The sequence below is a fragment of the Stegodyphus dumicola genome, chromosome 2 (genome assembly GCF_044657685.1).
Source record: "Stegodyphus dumicola isolate Sdum_Otavi_A_Nest chromosome 2, ASM4465768v1".
Classification (NCBI taxonomy): Eukaryota; Metazoa; Arthropoda; class Arachnida; order Araneae; family Eresidae; genus Stegodyphus; species Stegodyphus dumicola.
In genome coordinates, this window is record NC_140769.1 from 111,266,318 (window position 1) to 111,286,212 (window position 19,895).

Below are 19,895 nucleotides of genomic sequence, written 5' to 3' on the forward strand. Positions count from 1 at the left end.
TGTTGGTTTCGATTTCGACTGGCTGGCTAATTAAGAACTGATTAAAAATAGCTAAATTGTTGTTTTTAATTAAGCTTTAAAATTATTATTGGTTGAAGTCTTATGTAAGTCATTTAAACTATTGTTTATTTAGTCTGTTATTTAAATTATAGTTTAGTCGTTGTGGCTGGTTACATATACATATATGTATATGTTACGGTGAAACACCGAAATCTGGAGAATGTTGACTTTGTGGTGTTGCGCGGCCCCAACCTACACGCAACAATAATAGTGACTGCTATGAACTGGAAAGTACACAAAACTCTTAAGAAGGGTTTAACTGCCTTTTAAATCTACTTTAGAAGTTACAGATGCGTGCACTTGACACTCACAAACTACGCCGACCCGGCGGTAAAATAAAAATAAGAAACCAAAAATGAATAATAACAAGTTACTACCTACGAGGCTCTCTAAACGTAACTAACCTAACCGCGTTCTAAGATACCGCTGATATTTCAGCAAACTTCTGAATATTAAGTTGAAAGATTCAACTATCTGCCGAGGCAAGCACACAGGCCGAAACGCGCGGTTCTTCAATTTCTACCTAGCCACCTTCACGCTCGTGAAGCAAGAAAGCACACTTACGAACTTGTTTCCCTTCTATTTAACTCAAATTACTTCCGCTGACAATTTGAATACTTTGCGCGTTCTACTAAAATTTACATACTCTGGCATTGGCAATTCCAGGGGAAAGTAAGGCTTGACAGGAAAGATAGTTTAAACTTAAAATAAATGTTAGTTAAAATAAATATAAACCCTACATTTGCCGCTGCCAGAATTTAGTAAACTTGGAAGCAGGTCCTAGAAACGACCTGTTAAAGAGTTTCCATATTCTGAACTAAAATTTAAGAGCTTCGTTTACATAAAACAAACTGTTTTCTCACAAATTAGAATAAATTTCTGTAGATAATCATTTTACCCTCTCTTCTTACAGCAGCCTTTCCTGGACTTCCGCAATCAATCTGTTCTCTTCCTTCCAGCATCTGGAAGGAATAAGTATCAGTATCTTTCTAAATACATTATAATTTACACTTTCTTGACACAATAAATTTTTGTTTTTAAACGATTCTTTTTCCTTAGTTATTGCTTAATTCACATTCATTCAATTTTTCAAGCATTAATTTAACTTTACCCTGGCTCTCCACCATGTGTGGTGTCAAACGGGAATATTCGTGTTTTAGTCTTACAACACTTCCGCTAACCACCATGATTTGTTAGAATTCAACGACCAAATAGACACACCTTACTCGACATTCTACAACTCAATAAGCTACTTTAAAATTCTTAAAAATTCAAGTGTAGGTGGAGAACCCTACAAAACACATTCATTCTAACTTCCCCCTCATTCATCTTTAGACATGCAGGCTTTCGCTCTAAAGCATGATTTTATCTGCTGTTTAATACTTAAACTTTAATTCATTTCTTTCGAGTATTTACTTTTAGCATCTAAAATTTTATGCTTCTAGACTAAATTCTATTTTTACATAACTTTCAAGTATTTACGTATATTTACAAAATTCTAATACATATGATTTTTACAATTTACCATAAAATGAATAAGAGAAAATAAATTTTTACTTCACGCATTCTTCGCCAAGCTGGCGGCACTGAAACTAAAGTTCTCATTAATACAAGAATACGAAGTTATTTTACTTTTGGGCCAAATTTTGGCTTTAACATAACAGAATTAGTCTTTCGACCAACAGGAACTGCTTGTTCTTATATTTTATACTTAAAGAAAATAATACTTTTTGCCTTAGCTAAATCAAGTAAAACAACCTAAACCGAGACAAATTGACTTCCGTCAAAACATAGAACTTCGTATTTACGCATAACATTTCGGAACAAAAGAAAAATTTATAGAAGATTTTAACTTATCTTTGAGTTTTCGATGATTGGAACTCCGACATCCTCTTCTGGCAGAACTGCTCCCACGATATGGAATTCATCGCAGTCAGTCGTCTCCTTTGTGTCCTTCGAGTTTCGTCCATGTTGATTTTTCATTTTCGCCCTCTGTATGCTGGCCTCTTGGAGTGGTAGTCGTCGGGTTGCTGTCTTTTCCGTTTTTCCCCTGGACGGCTGGTCTTGGCGTCCTCCGGTCTGGAATCGTGCTTGAATTTCTTCTGTTGGTGGTGGTCTTTTCGTTCCTCCTGCTGTCTTTTCGTTCTCGTGAACGGCGGCCTTGTTTGCTCCTGACTATTTGGCCCTGGAAGTATTTTTCTCGATGCAGAATTTCTACTGCGATACGTTGTAACTGATCTTTTCCTCTTTACCAGAGCTTCTTTACACGGCGGCATTGCTTTCTTGTATTTCTTAAATGCTGGAGTCTGAACGTTTTCCTTCCTTCTTTTCGGTACCGTCGCATGACTTGTAGAAGGGCTAGGTTTCTCTTCAGTTCTCTGCTTCTTGGGTGGTGGAGCGGGTGACGTTACTTCTTGACCTTCCACTTCTTTTACGCTTGAGTCCTTCAAGAAACGTTTAAGGATTTCAAAATCATTTTGATTATAATATTTTTTCACCTGGTCGGGGCTTGCTTTATAGATTTCCCTTCTCTCGTTCTTAAGGTACAATACGACTCCCTTGATTTCCTGAATTACATAGGGGGTCTTCAAATTTTGGAGCTAACTCTGCAGTAAAATTGTCTGGGGCACTTGATAAAGACAATTTCCGCTTCAACACTTTATCTCCAACTTTAAAATATGCTTCATGGCATTTTCTATCATAGTACAATTTTTGTCTATTTCTTGCCGTATCCGAGCTTTTAACCATCTGGTCAATGAGTTTTTGCACATCTTTTTGTTTGAACTCTTGCTCTCTTTGTTGCACAAAGAATAATTTATCTAGTGGCGTAATTAACTTCCGTCCTAAAAATAATTCTGCTGGAGTTTTCCCCGTAGTATCGTGATTTGCTGTTCTTAAAGCATAAGCTAACTCATTTATGCAGCCATCCCAGCGCTTGTGACGTGTGCTAACATAACTTCGAATTATTTTTACAATATTTTTATTAACTCTTTCTGCTATGTTTGCTTGTGGTCTATACGGAACCATTTTGATATGGCGTATGCCAAGTCCAGTGCAAATGTTTTCAAATATTTGGCTAACGAATTGTTTACCGTTATCGCTAATGACTTTTATCGGTGCACCGTATTTTAAAATGTATCTGTGTAAGAATGCATCTGCGACTGTTTTGGCTGACGCGCGTTTAAGTGGAACAATTTCTGTCCATTTTGAAAAATGATCTACAATTACTAATAGAAAACGATTTTTATTTAACTCACTCTGGGGGAAAGGACCAAGAAGATCTATGCCTAAAATTTCATTCGGAAATGTAGCGCGAATGCTATTTAAGTACCCGGCCGAGTTGTAATTAATATCATTTATTAACTGACATTGATTGCAGGACCTGACATACGCAGTTCCTATTTTGTATAATTGCGGGAAATATACCGCCTCCCGTACCCTTTTTAAATTCTTTCTGACCCCTAAATGACCCGCTGTTTTCGCGTCGTGTAATTCCTTCAAAATGCTTAATCGAAGCGAGGCTGGAATGACTGGTTTGTATTCGAAATTTTCGTTTGTTGTTTTCGTATAAAATAATAAATTATCTATTATTTCAGAGTTTTCTGCTCTATTTCTTATTGAATCGATATCTGTGTGTTCAAAGTTTTCGGGGTCTTTCAAATACGCATAGATACTTCCAAATTCTGGATCAGCTTTCAATTCAGCAATAATTGTTTCTCTAGAATCTAAAATTTTTGAAGTAAACACAGCGCATTTGAGTTCATTTCCTTCATCGTCCAGTTTTATACGAGATAGTGCGTCAGCTACATTGTTTTCCTTACCCGGTTTATATTTAATTATGAGGTTATACTCTTGAAGTTTTAAAGCCCATCTTATTAACCTGGGCGTTAGGTTTTTCCCCGAGTAAAGTCTACCAAGAGGCGCATGATCCGAAAAGACTGTTACTGGCGCTTTGCCGAAATAAACTCGAAATTTCTGTACAGCCATTAATACGGCTAGTGTTTCTCTCTGTAGCTGTATAATTCTTTTGCGTAGAGTTTAAAGTTTTACCAAAAAAATGCCAAAGGATGGCCATTCTGAGTGAGAACCGCACCTACGGCATAGTCCGACGCATCTGCTGCAATTTCCAGGTTTTCGTCCCGTTCCGGAATTTCAAAACAGGGCATTGATGAGTGCTTCTTTTAACCTTTCAAATGCTGTATTTGCTTCTGCTGTCCGCGTAAACTTACTTTTTTTTCTTTTAATTGCTAACAGCGGTTCAACAATATTCGCGAAATCTTTTATGAACGACCGATAATAAGAACATAACCCAAGGAAAGAAGAAAGTTTCTTGGCGGTGTTGGGAGGTGGGAAATTCTTGATGGCTTTTATTTTTGAATCCTGAATTTATATACCCCTTTACGAAATTTTATTACCCAGATATTTAAGTTCTTTTGTCGCGAACTTGCATTTCCATGCGTTAATTGTAAGACCGGCCTCTTTTAATAATTTAAAAATCTCTTCCAAGTCTTTAATATATTTCTCCAACGTACTACTCGTTATAATTATATCATTCAGATATATTAAAATCGATTTTCCTAGGACAGGCTTTAGAACAATGTCCATATCTCTCTGGAATGTTGACGGGGCCCCACACCACCCAAAGGGCTGTGTTTATTTTTAAATAATCGTAACCTATTAAAATTCTTAAAAAATGTATCACTCATAAAGTTACCTTCTGCCCCTGTATCGATGAGGGCTTCTACTGGCACATCGCCAACCAGGACTTGTATAATCGGTAATTGTGAGTTTTTTACGACAACCGTATTTAAGTATCTTCTTGAGGGTTTTTTCGAAACTTCCGGGGTCTGGACCCTCGCTTTTACAGGCCCCTCTACTCGTTTAAAGCTTTCTTTCAACTTCTGCCTTCTGGGTACGCGGACGGTTGTTTTCAAATTTCCTTTTTGGGCCTTGACCTTCAAGCTTCGATGAGTTAGCTTGATAGCTCTTTCCCCCATAAGAGCGATTTGCGTTTCTGGTCTGCTCATTTGAAGATTGCCTACGGAGACCTTGAGAATACGATGCCCCTCTAGCTTTTTCCGCTATTCTGCGATTTTGGAACTTGACCGCCAACTCGAAGAGTTCCTGCAATGTGCTTGGGTTTCTAATTTCGAAGTAATCTTGAACAGTAGGTAGCAATCTTGGTAAGATTATTTCAATAATCTCCGCGTCGTGTTTCTTCCCATACAGCATATCCGTCAGCTTAATGTTTCGCAGAATAAAGTCCGTCAACTCTTCTATATTCCGTTGATAAAAACTATACAGGTAACAGCAGGACAGGGCACCCGGACGGCTTTCTATGACTACTCGGGTATTACCCTGGCCCTGCAACCATCTAGAGACTTCACAGTTGTAAGACGCTTTTATGCCAATTGTGTTTATTGCATGTGCCCTATTCCGGCAGAGGTCTATGCCCATTTTTTCTAGTTTGTCCATTATGCTTTTGCCGCGTGCCTCGATGTTTTACGAGAAGGATGCACCCTTCTTCCATCATGCACTATCGTCTTCGTCCAGCATTTGTTTGCACTGCCCCCAGCAGTCGTCTTGAGCACAATATGTATTTATAAGTGTGTCTTTTGTTCAAGTTATTTCCGTCAGCGGGGCTACCTGGCCGATATGCTAACTACCCAGTGGACCGGCTGCCTCGCTGTCGGTGGAAAGAAAGAAAGAACATTGGTAGTTGGGAATTTGATGTGCCATTCTGCTGTTAAGGGGCACTCCGTGACATAATGGTCTGGTGAGCCCACGTTGTCACAAACACACATATCAGTTGTTGCTAGACCCCTTTCTGCAAAGTACGTCGGAAAGGGGCCGTGGCCTGTTATATATCGCGTGAGGTAGGGCGCTGAGATGAGCCGGTCCACCTCTACCTTGGGCAGGAACTCATATGCTCTGCGGCCTTGCGGGATTTGGTCCCATTCATTCTGCCAGTTTCCAATGGCGGACTCCTCTATTTGCCTCTTTAGGCATGACCGGGGCAGGGGCACCTGAATCTGCTCCGTTTCCTCATTTTGGGCAGCCTTCTTGGCAAGAGCGTCTGCTGCTTCATTTCCCTGGATTCCGGCGTGCGCCTTCACCCAGGAAATTTGGATTCTCATTGATTTTTCTTGTAGACGGAGGACTTCTTGCAGGTGCGAGATTAGTGCGGAGCGCTGGAGAGGGTTGTTGATAGCATAAATGCTTGACAGGCTGTCAGTAAATATCGTAGCTCGACTCTGCCGTGTGTCAATTGCCCATTTCACTGCCTTTGTGAGGGCAACTACTTCCGCTTGGAACACTGAGTTCTGTGCGCCCAGACGGCCCTTCCATTCCTTTGCTATGTTTCCATTTATATAGGCTATATAGGCACTGCCTACAGCGTTATCAATTTTTGACCCGTCTGTATAAAGCACGGCCCCTGGTCCGTCTAAGCGCGGGGTTAACGCTGGTGAGTGGAAAGTCCTTATGCCCAGTCCATATTCCGACGGATGTGTGCTTAGTTTGGACCTGCGTGTTTCGTAGACTTCTGGCAGATAGCATGTATCCCCATATGTGCATGGCTGTTGGAGTTGCGTCACCTTTACAATTGAGGCTTCTTGCTGCGCTTTGATTGGGGGCGGCATAAGCCCTGCTAATACCGAAGCGGCCGCCGTCGACGTTGTCCTGTACGTCTTCGTTATGGCCAGGACAAATGGTCGCTGTGCACTACTTAGCAATTTTGCCTTTCTGACTGTCATCGGGGCTGCCCAGATGGCTGCTTCGTAGATTAGGACCCTCTCCGCGACAGTGGAGTAAAGTATCTTGTAGATATTGGGCCGAAGGCCCCAGTGCGGGCCTTGCATTTTTGCAGATTGTTTGCGATTCGGCGAGCCTATTCTCTTTGGGCTTTAAGGTGAGGCAGCCAGGTGAACTTTTCATCCAATATAATACCCAGGAGTTTTAGTTCTCTGACCCTTTTGATGGTCTTCCCATTAAGCTGGATGGTTGGGTTTCATATTAAAGTTTGGCCTGGCTTATGATAAATTATATATTTCGATTTTGCCTCAGAAATTATTAGTTTTTTCTCCTGACATAGCCGAGAGAAGGTATCAATTACATCATTGCAGTTTTGCTGCAGTTCATCTCTACTCTTGCCGCCCACCACAAAGGTCGCGTCATCCGCAAAGGCTACTATCTGTGTATGGGACGGCCATTCGTATCGTAGGATGGAATCGAAAGTTGCGTTGCACAAGTCTGGACCCGCGCACGATCCCTGTGGACAGCCTTTTGTCTGGCTTCTGGTTATGACATCGCCAGTGTGTGTTACTATGAACTTTCTATTGGACAGGTATTGCTTGAAAACCTGCAAGAGGTTATCAGGGATCCTTGCCTGGTGCAGTGCCTCTAAAATTGAGAGCCACCACAGAGAGTCAAATGCGCTTTGCAGGTCCAGACTTAGGACCGCTGCATGCTGTTTCCTTTCATGCAAGTGGCTGATATAGTCTCTTATCTTTGATAGGGCGGCAATCGTTGAGCGTAGCTCTCTGAATCCATATTGTGCGTCAGAGATTGCCCCACTCTGCGTCATATGAAATTTAAGCCGCTGGACTAGGAGCTTCTCATAGAGTTTCCCTATTACCGGGAGAAGACAAATCGGACTAAAAGAGGATGGGTTGTTTGGATCCTTCCCTTCTTTCTTAAAGAGCACAACCTGTCCCGTTTTGTAAGGTTCCGGAAAGCTTTGCAGTGCTAGCAGTTTGTTAAAATAACGCGTGAGAAAGCCGGATCTTGCTTTATGTATTGCTCTCAAGATTGGATAGTCTATTGAGTCCGGACCAGGGGCTTTACTTTTCGGGAGAATTTTGATCGTTGCGGAGACTTCCTTCTCCGTAAATGGCATATCATCTGGGACAGATGTGTGCAGCGTATAAGCCTGGTGTTCGGACGGATCTGTAATATCCTCTTCCGGAAGTACGGCGTCAAGAATTGTCCTGAGCGTGATTTCTGTTATGTGTCCAGCCTGCTGCCCTGCAAAAGCTCTTAGCTCCGGTGGTCTGTAAACTTTGTTCGAAGCTATCTTGTGGAGAGCACCATAGACTTCTACATTATTAGTACAGAACTCCCTCCAGCTGGCAAGTTTTGAGGCTGTAATTGCCCTTTTGTACTGAGCTTGCTCTTTATTATAAAGAGCACTAAGGGCTTGCCTCCTGTCTGGGTCTCTTTCGCTCTTCATCTTACGCCTAAATGCCCTGGTGCGACTGCGCTGTGCACGGAGCTCTTTCGTCCACCAGTTTGCCACTCTTAAAACTTTTGGTGATTTCAGGCCTAGGGTGGCATCACAGATAGATTGAATATCTCGTATCATACTGGTGGTTAAGTCGTCAGCATCCATTATGTTCTGATAGTTCATAAGTGCCTCGTCCACCTGCTCTAGTACTGGTCCTAGCCTGCTTACAAGTTGTTTTAATTTTCTGCCATTGGTTCTATAACGCTTGTTCATAAACTGCGCATGTGGCTGACCTATCTGGAACGTTATATAGCGATGGTCCGAGTTTGAGGGAGTGTCACTTACGGTCCAGTGCTGTATTTTCTGAGTCAGACGCGCTGTTGACAGAGTGATGTCGGGCCATCCTTTCCCCATTTGGGTCTCAAGGTCGGCAGACTGTCCGGCACGTTATGAAGAATGAGTCCGTTGCATGCAATGAAGTCCACAACTTCTCTACCTCTTCGGTCGGTGGTCGAATATCCGAAGTCCTCCGCATGAGAGTTAAATCTCCTGCCAATACATGGTGTGCATGCGGGTAGGACGTAAGGATATTCTGCAAGGCATCTAATGTGGGAGAAACGTCTACTGTAGGTGGAATGTTAACATTCGTGACCAGGACACTCGGTCCCATAGCCTCGACTGCAATTGTGACCATGTCTCTTGACTTTGCTAGCACAACTGGCAACCATCTGCTGTGGCAACAAACTACTGCCGCTCTTGTTCCCTCACTTCCTGAATCCTGGATGACGGTCCATTGGAGGGGAAATTCTGCTGCTTGCCCTGCATAAAGAAAAGGTTCTTGAATTAAAAGGTATAACGTTGCGCGCCTCCAACTTGCACGCAACCAAGAGGTGACTGTGAAAACTTGTATAAAAGATAGAAGCTTGTGAAGGGTTTAAGTCCCTTTTTATTCAACGTAATAAATTACAATTGCGTTCTCTTGACGCTTACAGACGGTGCCAACTTGGCAGTCAAATAAAAATAATAACCTGAAAAGAAAATAAAGACAAGATTCTAACTACGAGGCTCTCTAAAATAACTAACTCACCGCGTTTTACAATACCGCTGCTAATTCAGCAGACTTGAAGCTCACTGGAACGATGGCCACTACTTCCCGCCAAGCACATAGGCCGCAACGCGGGGTTCTTCAATTCTCGCTAACTACCTCCGCGCTTGCTAAGTAAGAAAATCTCTCACACCGAAGTTTCCTTCTATTTAAATCAGAATACTTCCGCTGATAATTTGAATCCTTGCGCGTTCTACTCAAATTTACATATTCTGGCATTGGCAGTTCCAGGGGAAAGTAAGGCTTGACAGGAAAGATAGTTTAAACTTAATATAAATGTTAGTTAAAATAAATATAAACCCTGCAAAGGAAGTCCGCCTCTTCCTCCATAGCATATTGCACTAGTTGTGCAGTAGCCGCGCGCGCTCTTTGGACGTTGATTTGGACAAACTTGAGCACATTGCTTTCCTCTGTTCTTGAATTCACTTCCATTACTTTTGTAAATTAATTGACTTTTAAGGTAAAATTACTAACTGTGAAAATACTTGACTTGCTTCCTAGAGAGGTGCGCTTGTTATTAAGTGAACTGGCTGTTGTAGTAGGTAGACGATGCTTTGCTTGCTGGGCTATTAAATTAGTTGTCCTCGCCGTAGTCAGTACGTGCTTTGATCTTCTGGATGTGCGCATGGAATGTTGGGCAGTTTGCTGCGTACGCTGCATGGTGTGTATCCACTTTAACTTTTGAATCTCTGTTTGCTATGATGCAGTTAATGCATTCAGGGCAGTCCGCCTTACATTCGTTAATGTCATGACAGCCTCCGCAGTAAGCGCAGTAAGGCCTGTGGCAGCAGTCTTTCGACGTATGTTCCAGGTCCTGACAGCGGAAACAGCGCTTGGCTCCTGTAAACTCGTAGATACTATGTTCCCTCCATCCTTGGAACAATCTTTGTTTGGACATGAGGACATGAAAGGCACCAGGTATACATTCAATCACCCAATTTGTGGCTCTATTCCTTCTGTCCGGGCGCTTGAAGAGGACTCTACACTCTTCATTCCCAAGTTTGCAAGACTTTTGTAGCATTTCTTGTACTTCCACCTCCGAGGTGCCGTACGGTACATTGTCGATTGTGCATTTCGGTGTTCTCTTCCGTGGTATACGCGTGCGTACTGTATCCTTTAGGTTATCGTGCTGAGCTAGGAACTGACTTATCTTCTGTACTTCATCCTTGTTGTTGCATCGCACCGCCACACCTCCACTACTTAAGTTCGTAATGCCCCGAAGGTTGACACAGAGATCTTCAATTTGGACATGCTTTTCTAGTACCCCGCGTATATCCGCACTCTGTTCATCACGTTTAGGGAGGATCAGCAGTGTCGGCATGTTCGTGACTTTCCTTTTCCATCTCCGCTTTACCGCTTGCGCGTACGTAGGTTGGCCATCTTTGCCCTCTATAACCGGGTGCTCATCCTGCTGTATAGTATCTTTGCTTGCATGGAGCTGCTTCACCTGTCTTTTTGCATTTTGCTGAATCGAGTGAGCAAGTTCACAGCAAAGAACCGTCGACGTGCTTACTCCTATGTCTGCTAGGGTTGGACTCTCTGCAAGGTGTGGGCCTCTCAAGGCTAGCGTTTCCAGAGCGTCCAGAGCACATAGCAGTCGCTCACGAAGATCTTGAGGTAGGAGGAATTTGACCCTTCTATAAGTGCTGGCTGTCTTTCTTATAAATTCGTAGAGCAGGTGAACTTTGCCTTGATGGTCTTGGTCACTGTCGAGTATCTCTTGCGGATCGAAATCCGACCTTTGCATCTAAGGCTCTCCTTCCGACTGTGCAGATGAGTTACGTGTCATTCTTGAATCACCGATACACGTTGAGCACTTTTCACTTAATAACACATTTATATCACTTTCACGTTAACACTTACTTGTATCACCTTAATCACTTTAAATCAGTGTTGATGGAATTCACCACGTAATATCACTTTCACGTAAACACTTTGGATCACTTTTAAATACGTTAAAACACTTTAAATCACACTATAAATCACCGTTGACAGAACGTAAAATTTTAAATCACTTTTCGCGTAAATCACTTAACACTTGAAATCACTTTCACCATACAATATCAACACTTAATAACACTTTAAATCACTTTTCACCTGTGCCGCCACGTACATAACTTTCACGTTAATTTGACACAATAACACACTTTTCCACTTTAAGAACACCACATAAATGCCTTGTATATTATTAGAAAGTTCTGGAATTATTGCTGGGTTGGATGTAACAGGTACATTTTAATACATAAATATTGAGTGCTATAATCAATAGTGACCAGCAAGTAAATTGAAGACACGTTAACACTTTGGATCACTTTTAATCACGTTAAATAACACTATAAATCACCGTTGACGGAATGTAAACACTTTAAATCACTTTTTGCGTAAATCACTTAACACTTGAAAATACGTACACCATGCAATATCGAAACTTAATAACACTTTCACGTTAACACTTTAAATCACTTTTTGCGTAAATCACTTAACACTTCAAAATACGTACACCGTGCAATATCGAAACTTAATAACACTTTCACGTTAACACTTTAAATCACTTTTCAGCTGTGCCACGTACATAACTTTCAGTTTAATTTGACACAAAAATATACTTCCACTTTAAGAACACCACATAAATGTCATGTATATTAGTGACGAGCACGCAAATTGCAGACACGTTAACACTTTGGATCACTTTTAATCACGTTAAATCACACTATAAATCACCGTTGACGGAACGTAAACACCTTAAATCACTTTTCGGGTAAATCACTTAACACTTGAAAACACTTTCACCATGCAATATCAACACTTAATAACACTTTCACGTTAACACTTTAAATCACTTTTCACCTGTACCACGTACATAATTTTCACGTTAATTTGACACAAAAACACACTTCCACTTTAAGAACACCGCAAAAATGCCTTGTATATTATTAGGAAATACTGGTATTATTGCTGGGTTGAATGTAACAGGTACATTTTATTACATAAATGTTGAGTGCTATAATCAATAGTGACTAGCAAGCAAATTGCAGAAAAATGCACTTGGCTGCGATACTTCTTCTGTGCATCAGCTGTACACTATAGGTAGTTCTGCGGAGTAATCCAATTGATAAACACAGGCACAGAATTAATTAAAAAGCACACACACACTGCATTAATCACTATTGTAGAAGACGATAATCCTAAGTCCTGGTAATGCCGGAAAAAACAGTAACTTTTGAAGTAGCAGACCGATCTTCTTCAAATTTACAATCTCATACAGCCCATGGCTTGAATCAGAAGAATCCGTTTGAACAAAATCGCTAGGCCAATTAGGGGCTTAATTAGCGATTCGTTTAATTGCCTCCAGTACCTCTTTCTCCCTTTGTTGACAACAGGAAATCACTCGGGTTAATAGGCGACGGGGGGTCGAATGCTTCTAACTGACCCTAGGGACGGGGAAAAGGTCAAAGTTCACGGTGAAAAACTTGTAAAAGCAATAAAAAATCAATTACTCGGCATCCATTGACCGCACACATACATAATTACTGTCAAATTGCTCAGCGTAAAATTCCGCATCCGACGATACTAAACACCAGTGACATCGGGCAACAGCGGCTGCTATGCGAATCTGGAAGCACAGTTCGATATGAATTACCACGTGCACGACGCGTTGAGGTAGTAATTAGTCTCTTAGTAATTACTGGATGATCCGATCATGACGAACTTGCTTCCGGAAATATTACATATATATATAATATGTCTAATAAATCCTCCTTCAACAAGAGATGGCATCCCATTTTAACGGAAATAATTACGAAATATCATTAAAATTTTGGTAAGAAATAAAGCTTAAATACCCGATTCAATTGATAATAGCATAATCATATTAATTAGCGATGTAAAGTAAAATATTTTGTTCATCTTCTTTAAACTAATGCTTAAGGTTTAGAGTTCTCACGGATTCCTTCAAAACGGGACAAACAGTACTATTTTCCAACGACAATTAAGAACCCAGCAGACCCGCCCTATCTTCTCAGCAATTTACTTCCCATAATAGGGAAAGTCTTAGAGCGCCTCATAGCAGGAAGATTTCAGCATCATACACATAACAGAAATTATTTAAGTATTAATCAGTTCGGATTTATATCTAATCTCACCATAATAAATGCAGTAAATTCAGTAGTTCGAGAAGTTTAGCGGAATAATTCAGAATATAAAAACTTACTATTAGTATGCGCTGACGTACAAAGTGCACTGGACTACTTGTATTGTCAGTCATCCTAGAGTCCCTGCGAAATATAGAATGTTCAAAGAACAAATTCTGACTAATGACTAACTATTTTGCTAATAAGTGTATAATGATATCCAACAATGTGGTAACATAAAGATCGCAGGATGCTTACAAGATCCTCGCTTAAGCACAGATGTCTGGAACAGGACATTCAGTGAATTAACAACCCATCATTTTCCTTTTCCATGCGCAAATGAACACTTTTGAAATTGATGCAACTCCGTCACCAGCGTAAGAGCAAGAGATATTCTGCAGAAAGGTGCTAGCATTTCTCTTCAAATGTTCCAAAACCTATGTGCAAATTAAAAGTTCAAGATCTTGGAAGAAAAATCGACCGCTATGACCATTCATAAACCGGGACAAACAATAAAAAGAAATCCTACTTTTAGAATTCAAGAAAAAAACATAAAATTTTACTCCAGTTCCTGGGAATCATCATTGATATAAAGTTCTGAGGTCCTCAACATATTGTCTCACTAAAGGATAAACTGCACAATTAGCTGAAAACTCCAAAGCGTAATAGGCTAAAATTAGAAATTGAATCCTCATATCCAAAAAATCCTGTATCAAACGGTAATAGCACATATGCTAACGAAGCAGCTACTTGGGCTTTTCAATGAGTGAAAAGGAGATAAAGTAGTAACACCTTTTATCCTTTGTATTGCATAGGCCTACTGTACCATATCTAATCATGCTTTGTGTGTTTTATCAGATGTCCTTCATTATACATCCATTTGGAAAAAGAAGCAAACGGAACAGCAGTACTATCATGGTACAGCCTTTGCTTCGGAAAAATACGAATTTAATGCTGTTTTCAAATTAGACATCCTACGCATAGATTGAACGTCAAAATCATCCTTAAGAACAGCAACCACGATTGCATATTGCCATTAGCATTTACCGAGGGTTTAAAGATCGATGAAAATGTGGGCTCTGTCTCTATGATTTTCATGCGAACGGTAAGAGCAGATGGCGTAGAAAGCCTGAGAACCTATATACGAGTATTTCAAGCTGAAGTGTAGACAATAAAATACGCAATTACTTGTGCAACAACACATGAACTGAATTTCTCAAACTAACTATTAATGCCACAATCTTTCATGGTTTGATGCAGTTTCCAACATGAAGAACTCTTGCCCAATTGTTTAAGATATTTTTTTCAATAATCAGCAGCAGCCCTCAACTTTAATTGTTTGGGAAAAAGTTCATCCAGGCTTCTTCTGTAATGAATAGTTAATAATACCAACTCGCAAAAGAAACTTTCCAGAATATCAGTGGCAAGAATCTAAATATAAAATGCACGAGATCATATCTTACCAATCAGGTGAAAAAAATAGGGAACAAATAGTGGCAAACTGATTGAGATATTGTCCCTTTAAAAGATTTCACGAATTTTAGTCACAAAATGCGATAGGGCGAGTACTAATTTTTTCCTAGATAAATATTTTCCTGGTAAAGTCTATTCCCGATGTTTTTTACAAAAGGAATCTCCTTTTTTATGACAGTAGCATATGCGGGGAAAGAGAAGATCCTGATCATTATATTTATTTTCAAATGTCCGTTAATGGCTTTACATCACAGTAAGCAGCTCTCAGAGAGAGACTTGTTACCTTCCAGGCGGTACCCAGTAACCAAAGAGATGAAGTGCAAAATAGTTAAAAATGACTCTTCTCCAGTCCTATGCTATTAAATGTGGCATCCATTGAGTTTGTCCAAATACTGCTTCCCTCGTCAAAACTGTGACACATTCCTTTAAGATTATTTAAAATAATACTTAGTATTATAAAAACAACTTTGTAAAATGAACAATAAATGTGCAAATGTTGTCGCAATGGGAAAACCTCTCACAAGATAAAAAGGCACATCCAATGAAAGACAATCGACATTTATTATCAAATTCTAATTTCCAAAACGAAATATCTCCTTTCCATATTTAGTTTGGAAATTGTATTGACACAATGCAATAAAGAATGGAATAAAATGTACTAAATAAAAATTAATTCGTCAATTATTAGTGTTTTGTCTTAGAGAAGCAGTATCGAGAGACGATATCTGTTTATTATTGGTACATGTTTAATGTCTTTCATACTTCTGTCTGTCTATCTGTCAGTTAAATCATGGTTTTACACAGCCTTCCGTCCGTACAATAGCTAAAGGATCTTCTACAAAATATCGGTCTTAGAGGTCTCAAAAATTAGTTTTCTGGAACCTTTAAACTTGCAGACTGTGGCTAAATTATCGAAATATTTCCGTTATTTGTTTCCATTTTTCATAGCGTTTTTTTATGTGTTCTATAGTGTGTATTTGTTTTCTGTGTTTTTTATACTTAATTACTATTATAATTTTTATATTCATTTCTATGTATTTCTAGATAATCGTTTTGGATGGCAGTTTCCTGTGTTTAATTCCCTTATTGTTTTGTTATGCCTCTAATTCTGAATTAACTGCGGTTTAAAGAAAATAATTCAAGGAAAACAAGATACAACTTCTGAACCTTGTTCAAGTTTGGCAACAAAGTCTTTTCCGTTCCCTTAGCGGCATTCACAGTTTCACATGGGAGGAATATTTGTCATGAAGCCCCGATGAGTATTGCTAGAAATCAGTCAAAGGCATTTATTGTATTAAGGTCGGGCATAAAAAAATATGCAGAGTATAGAATAAATACGAATAAAACTGCCATAAAAAATTTAATTTATAAATATATGATATTAATAGCTTAAATTTCTCAGGGTACAATAAACATCTATTATTTACTTACAATGAATGTATGTAATTATGTCATATAAATATCAAAATTAAACATTATTATGCATGAATATACAAACATATAAACGCAATTCCTTATACACTTAACTCCCGATTTAGAAAGTGATAGTGGAGATGACCCTGATTAACTCTGAATCGCAGTTAATCCAAAAGCAGTTCAAAAAAAATGCAATGAAGAGGATTTATCCATACTGTAAATAACATAGATATATAATTAACAATTCTCCTACATTTTTCAAATAGTTTAATTCTGAGGAATTAATTAATTTACTACGTAAATGAAATCTGTTTCTAAATAAAAAAGAATATACTGTAAATGATGGAAAATAAACATTCTTAGAAATTAAAAAACTAAGTAATAAATAGAATTAAAGGACAATATTCACAAGAAAACTAAAAGATATTCAGTGTCACTGTTACAAGAAAATTCGAAAACAGTGTCACTGATTTCGAATTCTTGTAGAATAGCCAGTTATAACTTTTTGGTTTTTACTCTATAATAATACTTATATTTAAAGAATTGTGTGTAGTTAAACTACACTGGTGTGCAAAAATTAAGGACGAGACGGTTTTTTCAATATAACTTTGTACAAAAGCTTTCCAAATCAACACATTTAATACCGTAAGATCCCCAATACGTAAAGACATGAGTAATGTAAGCAACATATACTAAAAGAGAAATCAGAGAGATAAAAAGAAGCTTTATTGAAAAAGTAGCATGGAGCGCAATGCGACCGAAGGCCAAAACATCCCTGTGATGGGTGTCCAGCAAGAAACATCCGGTCTTTAATAGGGGATATGATCTCCCCTGACTGCTTAGGCAGGTTTCACAGCGTCTGTCCATGCTGAGAATGAGGGTGTCAATGAGTTGTTGAGGCATTGCTGCGCATTCGTCTTGCAGCGCCAATCGAAGCTCCGGAATCGTTACTGGTGGTAAGGTACGAGCTGCCAAGCGTCTGCCTAGAAAATCCCATACGTGCTCGATGGGATTGAGATCCGTAGATCGTGCCGGCCAATCCATACGTTCAATATCCTCACTCTCTAAGAGCTGTTCGGCAGCTACTGTGCGATGACATGGTGCATTGTCGTCCATGAAAAGGAACTGAGGACCCATAGCGCCTCTAAAAAGACGCACATATGGAAGAAGAATCTCGTTATAATAACGGGTCCCGTTGACTGAACCTGCGTCCAAGATGTGAAGGTCTGTACAACTACCAAGCATGATGCCTCCCCAAACGAGAACACCGCCCCCTCCATACCCCCGTCCCTTTCAATGATGTTCGAGGGATGATTGCTGCTTCCTCGCTCTCTCCAGATGAGTATGAGATGAGAATCGCTACTAAGACTGAATCTGCTCTCATCTGTAAAGAGTACTCGTCCCCATTCATTGTCTCTCCAATTCCGGTGTTCCCGGCACCACAGAGAACGCCTTCTCCGATGGGCAGCCGTTAGAGGTACACACCGTACAGGGCGTTGTGCAAACAGATCACCACCGTGTAGTCTTCCGGCCACGGTGAAACGCGATATCGGTCGTCCAGTCGCAAGTGTCGTGTGTCTAGCGATTTCTCCCTCTGTCTGCCGCCTGTTTCTTCTGGCCTGTAAGGCAATATACCGGTCATCTGCGGGTGTGGTTCCTCGTGGACGACCACTACTAAACCCCCGGATATCTGTTCCTGTAGTTTGAAATTGTCTCCAAAGTCGTGAAACGCTGCTGTGAGCAATTCCGAACTCTGCAGCCACACTTGTCACACTGCGGCCTTCCTCCAACTTCCCAGTGATTCGACATCGGGTAAAAGCATCCAGATGTCGTCTAACAGATTGATTATTCGCCATTTCTCGCTGAGACATCAACTCGGTGTGATTTTAACTGCTATACGGCGTGCAATCTCTCTGCCAGAAATACTGATCTTACACCGACAACATGCTTTATACTACTCAGGCACTTCCCCATTACGTCTACCTGCATATCTGCGCATGTGCTACCGTACATCACCTTACTTAATCTCCTGATTGGTCTTCTGTCCGCTTTGCCTCTTCGTTCAGCTGATATGCTAATTTTTCGACTTCGTCCTTAATTTTTGCACACCAGTGTAGTTACTACTTCTGATAAAATCCACTTGAAAATACTTACGGCATCGTCTGCTATCATGCCTGATATTCACGCATTTTGTTTTAGCTTTTTGTGTTTTCCTGAGACAGTTTCGTTTTACGGCAGTAAACGGTTTGTTGCAGTAATTTTTGTACGATTCCGCAATAAATCACCTTTTTTTTAAAAAAAAGGCTGAGTCTTGTTTATCCGCCTATGGTTAATTTGGAATTAACTGTAAATATTTACAACAGTAACTAATTTAACGAGATTAATTCAACTTCCTTCAGCTTCACTTTTCCAGAATAGACTGCAGCATTTATTTGAGTGTCGCTGCCTCAAAATATCCAGGTGTACTTTGTAGGGTTTATATTTATATTAACTAACATTTATTTTAAGTTTAAGCTATCTTTCCTGTCAAGCCTTTACTTTCCCCTGGAATTGCCAATGCCAGACAGAGTATGTAAGTTTTAGTAGAACGCGCAGAGTATTCAAATTTTTAGCAGAAGTAATTTGAGTTAAATAGAAGGGAAACGAGATTTGTAAGTGTGCTTTTTGATTCACGAGCGTGAAGGTTGCTAGGTAGAAATTTAAGAACGGCACGTTTCGGCCTGTGTGCCTACTTCGGCAGTTAGTTGAATCTTTCAATTTCTTAATCAGAAAGCTTGCTGAATCTCAGCTGTATCTTAGAAGGCGGTTAAGATAGTTACAATTATAGGGTAATGGCGTCGGATCGTCGATGGTGTTGGCCGTTAAACTTCGTGCTCCGATTTTAGTTGATTTTAAAGGTGGAAATAGCTACATTCGGTATTTTTCATGTTTTAAAATGTGTGCATAAAGTGTTCCTGATCAAGTAGATACCAATTTTGTGAAATTCGACCTGCAAATTTCAAAGTTATGGTGATTTTGGATACTTAGTTGTGGTTTAGTGTTGCGAGATTCCAGCAATGGGGTCTTCGTTCTGTGAAGTTTTGGATCGTGTTTTGTGCCTAACAGGTGTAGAAATTATGTTCTACAGCTTCCGTGGATTGCATCGATTTGCGTCGTATGTATTTTAGATAAGTATTTACTGATTTATCTTCAATTTTGTATTTGTTTACATTGTACTTTGTGTTCATAGACTGATATTAAGCTAGAGACTGTTTTCGAATTAATTAATGGTCCTTTTGGTGAAATTAAATGCAATTTTCTTTTAAATATTAATGTTTTTTATGATTTTATGACTTACAAAAAATTTTTGGACAGGTTTATCACAATTAGGATAATTAATTAAGATTTTTATACTATGGTACAAAAAAGACGCTATCTTACACCACTGTTCTTCAAAATTCTTAAGAGTCTGTAACCGGAAGTTGCCATACGCATAGGAAATATGTTC

The 19,895-nt window shown here is 39.7% G+C and overlaps 1 protein-coding gene across 2 annotated transcripts in view; it reads left to right on the forward strand.

Moving 5' to 3' along the window:
- Positions 1-19,895, forward strand: part of LOC118185080 (RYamide receptor-like) — a 467,244-nt gene that overhangs the window by 34,023 nt on the left and 413,326 nt on the right. The window lies entirely within an intron of this gene.